Here is a 10615-nt window from a genome sequence, read left to right as displayed (position 1 = left end):
GGCAACAACTTCTAGTTGACCCACTCTTTATCTTCTCTCTATTCTTTTCTCTTTTTCTATTTTCTATTATCTTTCTTATTAAATTTACATTAGGAATTTGATTGATTACAATCATCATTAGACACTTAAAAGATTGAATGGTTCGCTCCCTTCCTTTACCCCTATTTATAGAACTCTTTCTTAGTTGGATGAGGACTTAATCCAAATCATATTTAGATTAGAACTTAATGTCTATTAGATGGATCTCCATACCCATATAAGATCCATGTCACATGACAATTTAAGTTGTCACGTAACCTCTTTAACTAATCATACTAGTAGTGGGACTACAACCCATTTCTTTAATACTTCACATACATAGGCATTACATAGCTTATAGGATTGATTATTGTATGGTGTGGGACCCATAAATGTCTCACAAAAGTCCACAAGGGTTTAGCCCAATTCTAGAAAGAGATATGCTGAATGCATTGCCCAAGGGCAATAAACCCCAAAACCAAATAAGTTGGGTTCAATTTGAATCGAACACTTAAATTTAAGTGATTCTTGGGTTCAATCATCCTATGAAAACCAAGGATAATAGACTAATGTAAGATAAACTCATCAGATTATCAACCCTCACAAAAAAGATGTCTTTTACGGAATTAAAACCTTTTGTAGACCTTTTTCAGAAAAAAATATAATATATGTATAAATACATTTTCTAAATATGATTTCAAATACAATTAAAATTTATTACCTATAGTTTTAAGTTTCCATCATAGAGTGTAAATGTTGATATTCACTTTTTGATAAAGGGGTTGATCCTATCACTCTGACCACCCACTCAAATAATATCCTAAACTACTCCTACATACCTAGATATTTGACCCTAGTTAGATCTTACTAGTTGGCATATCAAAAGTAGTTCAGTCTAAAACCCAATGTAGTATCACAACCAAATTTGGGATTAAGTAAAACTTTCTAATTTTGCTCATCCATCTCCAAGGTCCAGGGCGTAACTAGAATTTGGTCCAATTTCAATGTTTTTCACAAACACCCACTAACTGTGCTTGGGATCAAACCCTAGCATCTCAGACAAGTTGCGCCACTAATTCAAAAGCACATCATTGTAGCCATGTTAGGATAAACTCCCAATGTTTATTCAATGGTTGAGAACATTCTAATTGACACAAGTCTTATAAGTGTTCGATTTAAAGAATAATTTATAGAAATACACCAATCTAAATATAAAACATTAATGTACTTATATGATTCATACATAAATGTCTATGTACATCATTTTGATTGGAATTAAGGGTATATATTGTATAATAGTTACTTCTCACTCTCTAAATGCCATGACTAACTCTTGGTTTCCAAATTTAGGCGCTACTTGTCATTTAACTAATGATCAGTGCAATCTTTAAACTTACTTTGATTATCATGGTAATGGTCAAATTATAATTAGTTCTACTTTTATCTATTGCCCAAATAGCCTAACCCAAAAGGGGGTGAATTAGGTACTAAAGAGATTATCACAAACTAATGACTTCTAAGGCAATGAATACAAATTCAATGGAATGAAAGGTTGTATGTGTGTGTGCTATGCAATATGCAACAGATAACAAATCAATAAAAAAAATATGAATGAGTAAATGATTATAAAGAATAAAGCATACTAGGGTTTTTTTATAGAGGTTTAACCAAACTCAGGCCTACGTCCTTTCCTTAAACAACCTCTTGAGAATTTCACTAAAATCAACTAAACTTCTAAGTGCTAGTTAAACCTTATAATTAATAGAACTTCTGGGTGCCTATAAGACTTGAACTAGTTGAACTTTTGGGTGTCAACTAAACTTGAACCTTGCTTAGATTAATTAATTTTTTAGGTTAACCAAGTTTGGTCAAGTTTAAACCCATAAAGTGCATCCCATCCCATGCATATGATTTACATCGAGTTCATAAATATAACACACAATGTAGAACATTGGACTTCGATGTTACTTTCAGCTCTTAGTTGCAATCTTCTTCTTTGGAGAGTAACATAGTAATTTAGTTAAGCATTTTAGCTCAATAGTTACAATTGCACACTTACTACATTCATTAGTACTCTAAGTGAATTTGTTATCATCAAAATACATAGGGTCAACAATATCAATACTCCATTTAGGGTCTGTTTCGTTCGCAGGAATAGGGGTCCAGAATCGGAATTGGAATGGATCATTCCGATTCTAGGTGTTTGGTTGGGTGGAATTGGAATCCGATTCCCATTTCGAGTGGAATGGCAATCCCCCATTTGAAGGAATGGCCATTCCCGACCCACCCCCCAAGAATCGGAATCCCATTCCCATTTCTTAAAATAATAAAAAACAAAACTAATTTAAATCCCTCAAACCCTTTTCACTACCCATTTCCAAACCCCTTTCTCACTCTTCTTTCGTCTCTCTCTCTCTCTCCTTGCAGGTGAAGAAGAACAGATTTGGACTGAAGCTCCGGTGACAACAAGGTAAGTCATCATCAATTTTGCTCTATCTCCTCTCCTATTCTTCTTCTTCCTCTCCTCTCTCTCACACTTTTTCATTTCTCCCCTATCTTTCTATTGCAGACTAGACCAGATCACGGTGATTTCTTTTTGCTATTAGATTTCACACTCTCTCCTCATTACTCCCTAGTTTTTTTGCTGCAGATTTGACCAGACCACAATAAGATAAAAGTATATCTAAACCTTGTATTTGCATTCCGTCTCTTTTATGATTTTCTTTCTTTTTTTCCAGATCTTCTTTGTCTCTTAACCTGAATCTCACATGTCTGTTTCCCAAGGAAAAGAAATTTCTTTAGAAAAAAAAATCAGGTATTAGAATTTATATAGTAGATGGATTTTGATAGAAGCAGAATGCATATATTTCTATCTTGAGCCTTGATTAAAGCTTGTCACGACTGGTCAAATCTATATATTAGAATCTATTATCCACTTTCTTAATGGGAATTTCAAATATGATCTTTTGCTTAACCTATTAGGAGGAATCAACATATATATAGAATCAAGATCATGGTGATTATCCTCAATGTAATTTTGGGTTCTTTGCAATTAATTTTAATGTTGGATGAATTCTAATAAGAACAACATTTAACAGATGACTAATGGAAAGGGGAGTCCTAGTAATGCCATATCATTCAGTGAGGGAGATTTCAATAAATATTCAGAAACTAGGGAAAGTTTTATAGCAATAGCAACATAGTTGAGTAGAAATTTAAATAAAATTTCTCTATTTTAATCTTTATTTATACGCCATAGAGGATTCAAGGTATGTAGAAAACAATATAAATGAAGTAGTGCTCTCTCTATCTCTCTCTTATTAATACTGTGTAATGAATGCTTGTCCCATTTAAGTGAAATATACATTTGATATGGACTCTTGTATTAAACTAGTTTGTCTTTAATTTAGCCATTCTGGAGAAGACAATGGAAGCCTTGGTGGAAGAAAGATAGTCTTTTAGTGCAGTAGAATATGCTTATATGAGATTGGATTCTAATCTAACTTGAACCGGAATTCTGGCAATGTGTCTTAATATTCCATCATCCAATTTAATTGTGTTGCCATACATTTCTTATATATCCTAGTATTTCATTCTATTTTAAAAGACAAATGACTTTGGATGAAGGGTTTGTCCACCCTTGGATATTATAAAACTTGGAAACTTTGCAAAAAAAAAAAGAAAGAAAAAGACTAGTTTACTAACCAAAACACTTCATAGGAATAAGGAAATTGAGTTTCCTTGAAGTAATGATTTTATTATGGAGAGGGTTAAAAGTGTGTAAGTTTCCAGTCCTTTTACTATAACCTTGTATCACAAGTATACACATCTACATACTTGTCAACAAACCATTGAGCAATGTTTTAAAAGGCGTGAGAGGCGTACGCCTGGAGGCGCTCCCAAAACACCCTGAGGTGTATGCCAGAGGCGTTGACACCTTTAAGGCGTACACTTTAGGTGCAAGCCTCATGCACATTTGATATAAAAGGACAAAAAATAAAGAAAATAAAAAAAAGGAAAAGAAAAGGAAGGGAAAGAAAAAGAAAGAGAAGAAAAAAAGAGGAAATGAAAGAAAAGAAAAGGAAAGGGAAGGGAAGAAAAGATAAGGGGAAAGAAAGTGGTTTGCCCCCTAGACCCCCTCCCCCCTTTTAACTAATGTTATGCATCTTTTTTTTTCTTCATATAAAAGATTTTTATTAAAAATAAAGAAAAAATGAGATCCCCCCTTCCTCTTCATCCTCCTCCTAACCCCCCTCCTCTTAAGGAGGTTTACACCTCTTGTATTTTGAACTACGCCTCACGCCTCGTGTCACGCCTCTGCATTTTAAAACACTGCCATTGAGGTGCACTAGGGGTGCTATCAGGAACAGTGTCGATTTCATAACATTTTGCAAAAAGATGAAACCAGAAAATCATCTAATTCCTCCCTCCTAGTTTGATCAAGATCCCATTTCATCCCTAGGAATTAGAGCTTAAAGGATTCTTTGAATCTATTCGTAACTCTTCCAAAATGAGGTTAGCCCTCCTGTTTAGCAACACATGCCCACTTTACAAAGCTCGGTAACCATCCAATTGAAGTTGCATAAGCAATTACCATGATATCCATTAGAAAAGAAGCAATTACCCCACCATTGTTCAAAGTAGGCTCCTCCTTGTTTAGAACACATTGAGTGCTGGAGTGAAACTAGTTTTTATTGATTATTAGTACATCCGTGTTAAGTAATTCTGTTGAGCTAACCTGATTTTTATAGTACTTTTGTACTTGCAACTTCAAAATAATCTCTCCCAATTTTCTTCTTCAAAAGAATGAAACCATGGTTATGTTATCTTACAAGTCAAAGGACTTTACTGAGGTGCAACTTCTTTTTTTAGGATGGGATTTGAATGTTCAGTTCCTTTTGGCCTTTCTTCCCAAACAAAACAATTACTTGAGGTTTTCCACATCAGAGAGTGAATACACAAGTTATTGCCAGTTATATTCTTGTTAACTGTTATCCCATACAATTTTCTAATGCAGGTATCTTGCATATGCCTTAGTTATAGTTATATTGTGTTTTTCTTGTGAAGGGTAGATGGTTGGATTTGGCATCTCTTATGCTAACTTCTGTTGACTTGATATTTTCAAGAGTGTTAAAGAAAGGTAAACTTATTTTAGTTTTAAATTGGTTAAAGGTAAACTCGATATTTTTTTTGGAGGGGGGGGGGGGGGGGGGGAGGATTAAAGGGGTCAAAAAGTGCTCCTATATATTGATAGATGCATTACAGATGTGTAAGATGGCAATTACCTGGTATTGGAAAAGCTCTTGTCAGCCAAACAAAAGTTATTTTGTTATATGCTATATCACAATGTTTTGTTATGGTGCAGAGGTTTAATAGTACATAAAAACTGCAAGTCATATGGACTAAAGCTAAGAAGGGGTATTATGATCAAATCCCTGTAAAGTTGTTCTCTTCAATTGAAAGTCTCTCTTGAATTGTTTCTTACATTTACCAAACTAAATAGCCAAAGGGAAATGATGAACAAGCAGTTATTTCTATAAAGTGGGTAAAAGGCAGTGAATGGTCTTCTTCATCTTGATTTTTTTTTTTTTTTCAGAACGATATTACATTGTTTTATCCACATCTTGTGGATCATTTTTATGACTCTAGAATTGCACTTTCCTAGGGAATTATAATCCTTTCTGAATTGGTTAACAGTAGATCCTAGCTCTCCATAAAAATTTGATTAAAGGTTGATATTTCATACAAAAAACTTGTGTTTTTTGGTTGCATATCTTGAGTGTACTTTTGCTATTATTTGCAACATTGTCAGGAAAACTGAAAGTCCAGATGAAGCACTAGAGATGGCAAAGCTTATATATGTAAAAGTTTCCCAACAAACAAATGATAAGCCATCATTACGCTTAAAGATGTACTACTAATCTTTAAGGTTCTTTTAACAGGGGCAGAATTAGAAATTTTGGCTGATTCCGATTCTAGCTTCTAGTTGAACCAAACAACAGGAATCAGAATCTGATTCCTGACTGAACCAGACAGATGTTGGGAATAGGTGATTCCGGTTCCAATTCTTGGGGGTTCCGATTCCGATTCTGGTCCTGTCCGCGAACCAAATGCACCCTTAATCTTTTTCATTAAAGAATGTCTTGCATGTTATTGACATTAAATTGAATCTACCTCCGGTATCTAATTTTACTATTGATAATGGTGTTATTATGGAGTGTCACCCCTTATTTTATTGTGAAGGATCAATTAATTTAGCTTGGTGCTCATATTGGTGGTAGTGTTTAGCATCTACGTCTTGGCCATCCTTTTTCCTTTAATTGCTTGTAGAATTGTTTCTTTCCATCAACATTTTGTTATTAGAAGTAATGTACAATCTTCTTCCTTTTTCTGTCCTTTTCATTTTAATTATAGACTTCATTTCTTGCCTCACTCTTCCTCTACTACATAATCATTACAATTAGTTTCTATGGGTGTTTGGAGACCATCCCTAGTATCTTCAATTCATGATTTTCATTATTTTATGTTTTTTGTTAATTGCTTTACAAATATACTCGGATTTCTCCCTTACAAAATAAATCTGATGCTCTCTTTGTTTTCATTTAATTCAAGTCTTTAGTACTAAATTGAAATTGCAACTTAAAAATATAAACATTGTAATAGTGGGTGCACCACCACTTTTTTATTTTCTCCCTCCATTAGTTTAGACACCAACCTGATTCATATGTTGTTACTACTAATATAATCTGTAAGGAACCTTGTGTTGGCATATGTTTCTTCGTTACCAACTATTGATGTGCCATCTGAGTTGCTTGCTCCTCCTGTAGCTCTTAATATCACTACTCCTGTGAACTCACATATTATGACCACTTGGTTGAAGTCTAGGATCTCTAAGTCGAGTTGGAAGTGGCTTAAACATTTAAGTTCTTGTCATGCCAATGTTATCTCTAAATATCTTCTTGTGCCTTTTCCATTTGAGCCGTCTTGTTATTCTCAAACTCAACCTAACCCTTATTGGAGATCCATGATTGCCGATGAAATCAATGTTCTAATGAAGAATGGCACATGGGTTCTCACCCCAAACCACCCAATAAAACATGTCATAAGGTGTAAATGGTTTTCTTTTTTTTTTTTGTATTAAAAGGAAAATCAATGGTTCAGTTGATGGGTTCAAAGCTAGGCTAGTTGTTAGAGGATGCAATCAACTGACTAGTATTGACTATAGTGAGACATCTACATCAACTAGAAGTACATAATGCATTTCTGCAATGTGATCTAGATGAAGAGGTTTATATGCATCAACCATCTAGCTTTATTGATTTAGAATATCTAGATTATGTTTGCTACATCGAAATATCTCTCTATGGACTTAAACAAGCATTGCACTCTTGGTTTCATAAGCTATGTTCATACTTACTCTCTAGTGGTTTCCATAGGTTATCACTCGGACAACTCTATCTTTATTAAGTAATGTGTTGATTCATGCATTTATATTTTTAATTATGTCAACAATATTATCATTAATGACTCATCTTTATTACATTTTCGCCTAGCTACTACTCATTTTGCAGGCAAAGGCCTTAGGTTTCTTTATTACTTCCTTGGCATTAAGGTTATATCTCTCTCAAAGAAAATACATTGTTGATTTATTAGACAATACCAAAATGGCTGATGCCAATCCTTCTTCCACTCCCGTTTAGGTTGACATATCTCTCTCTATGGCCAATGAAGGACACTTCTTTAATCCTCAACTCCATAAGCATACAATTGGTGCTTTTTAGTGCCTTCCTTTTACACAGTCAGATGTTTGTTATTTTTTTGCCAAAGTCTATTAATTTATGCACTTTCCAACTCAAGCCCATTGGATTGTTGTCAAGCATATTCTTCAATATTTCAAGAATTTGATTAACTTTGGCTTATGCATTGTTCGTTCCTCCTCTCACATTAATGCATTCACTCATGCAAAATCATAGGGCATAAGAAAAGTTCATGCATAAAAAGTCCACTCTCAGTATAAAAAGTCTACATTGTTTTCCACATTCTAGCATTTGCCCTAACAAAAAAAACCTTTCCCATTTAAATGTAAAAGATTATCACATCTAAGATCCGAGCATCTACCTCACTAGCCTCTCTTCAAACCTGAAAATGTGAAGAATGGTTTTTATTTAAACTCTAACTCTAAGTCTGTTTTATTTATTAAACTAGAGATAGCCACCCTATTCTGTTTTGTGACAAAGACCCCCTGAACTCCTAGATTGTAGCATTTTGCCCCCTGACCCACTATCACCCTTCAACATTCTACGGGCTTCAACATTCTACGGGAAGTTTTAACTTATAATAATTTATAAAAGTTATATGATAGACATTTTATTAGCTAGCCTTTATGATGGAAGGAGGCCTATGCTAAGTAAATACATCCGACAGGGATGTCTATATTTATTTCCAAAATGCAAGGCTGCATTTGGTTTTTGAGAAAATTATAGTTGTGAGAATTCTCAATTTCAAAACATCTCGATAAAAATTAAAAGTAGCTAAAATTAAAAAATAAAACAAATAAATAAATTGATAAATAACATGAATGGACTAGATGGTTTTGGAGAGGTCGTGGCTTAAGAATTGCTTATGCAAAGCAGCCAACCTTGGGATTGGATGGAGGACTCGAGAGTCGAGACAAAATCACGCATTGAGGGCTGGGCAACCTATCATGTTTAGTACGCATTAATGTGTGGGTCCCCATCCAATCGGGACTTGCCAGCTTTTTGGGTATGGTAGATGACTCCTTCAGTCTCGGCCTCATGTTTTGAGGTTTGTGTTGATGCGTATGATGTCTCTTTGGCATCCACAAGGGTGAGTTTTGCATTGTGAATATCTCTGTACTTATGTACTTTATTTTATGGGGAGATATTCTTATTTAGGAGTGTTCACGGGTTAGGTTGGGTCGGTTTGGGTCATTTTCTTTAACTGATTCGACCTAGTTGGTTTATTTATTGATTAAATTGAAACTGACTAACTTTGAAGCAAAACCGATCTAAACATGAAGGGTCGGTTTGGGTTGGTTTATCGGTTTAGTTAGTTTATATATATATATTTTAAACTAAAATATCTATTTATATTTAACTTATTTTTTATTTTTATTCAAAATCAAAATATATATTTAAATCGATTAGTTTTTTATGCAAAACTGATTTTTGTTTGTCAATATATATTTAAGTTTATACAAAACTGAATTAAATATTGTACCATTGAATTATATTTGTATTGGTTTTACGTTTTTAGTTTTTATCATAAATAACCAATTTTTTTTTTCAAAATTCAAACAAACACAAATAAAATATATCAACCTTTAATAGGAACTAATTAATAATTACTTAAACACTTAAACATATAGGATCAATTTGGTTTGGTTTGGTTTTACCGAGTTGTCTGTTTATTTTCTCATACAAACCAAAACCGACCAACTCAAGTTGGGTCGGGCTGGTTTGATCGGTTTGACATTTAATGTGAACACCCCCATTCCCAATGCAAGACCATAAAGACTGTTTGAATGGGCCTTGCACTGATTGAAGCCAAGTTCTTCTGTGCTATACGACAGACCTATAATGGGGTGTTAGGATCTGTTGCCAACACATATGCATGAAACACTGGTGTATTCACTTATAAATGGCCACGTGGCTTGGTTCAGACACCATTTTCACAACAGATCTCGTTCTGTTAGTGAGATTATTAGGGTTAGTGGTGGCAGCGATGACTACTAATGGGCCTGGGAGCCTGCCCTGTCATGTGTTTGAACTTGTGCCTCAAAAAAAAGCCCATTGACGAAGTGAAGGGTGATAGGGTATAGTGGTGTTGAATAGGGTAGACATGTCCAGAAAATCTTCTCTGCCCTAATAGCTCATAATGATAAGTACTTGTATAAGTTTGGCGGGATCCTTCTCCTAGTTTAGGCTTGAAAAGCTGATGTATCTTTTTTTCTTCACTAGGATTTTCTCATCTGCAGAGAAGTAAATCTTCTCCTAGAAGGAGAAAGGACCACTTTTAGCAGCTTATTTTCTCTTCCTCTAGCTGGGCCTGGGCTTAATTTCTTTGGAGGAGGCTTTGTGGGCTTGATTACCCAAGAAGATCTCCCGCACACTGAAAGGCCCGTTGCCTGGTGTGATAGGTGGGGTTTTGTTTCCGTCCTTTTTATCTTTTATGTCAATCAATCCCTTTTATCGAGCTTGATGAAATGTATGATTGTGTGATGAGAATATCATCTTATTTTATTTTATTTGTAGTATAGAGATTACATGGACCCCAGCTAGCTATCTAGTTTTGTAGAAATCAACCATAGTTGGATTACTTGGCTTTAATGACCCATGGGCTGCATATTTGGAGGCCAGGGTCCAAATTTGTCCTCAAGTATTAGTCCCAATTCATATGTATTGGCAACTCCTAGCTTCATTGCAATGTTTTCAACCTGATCTACCTGACCTGGTCACTGGGTCATGGGTTACAATTCAAAATGTATTGAAAACTCATAACTTTGCAATTAATTGTTTTATTGAAAACTCCTAGCTTTATTGCACCATGCCCCACTATTTTTGTCAAATAAGTTAGA

Source organism: Nelumbo nucifera, chromosome 3 (genome assembly GCF_055504915.1).
Source record: "Nelumbo nucifera cultivar China Antique chromosome 3, China Antique-T2T, whole genome shotgun sequence".
Taxonomy (NCBI): domain Eukaryota; kingdom Viridiplantae; phylum Streptophyta; class Magnoliopsida; order Proteales; family Nelumbonaceae; genus Nelumbo; species Nelumbo nucifera.
Note: the sequence above shows the minus strand (reverse complement) of the source record.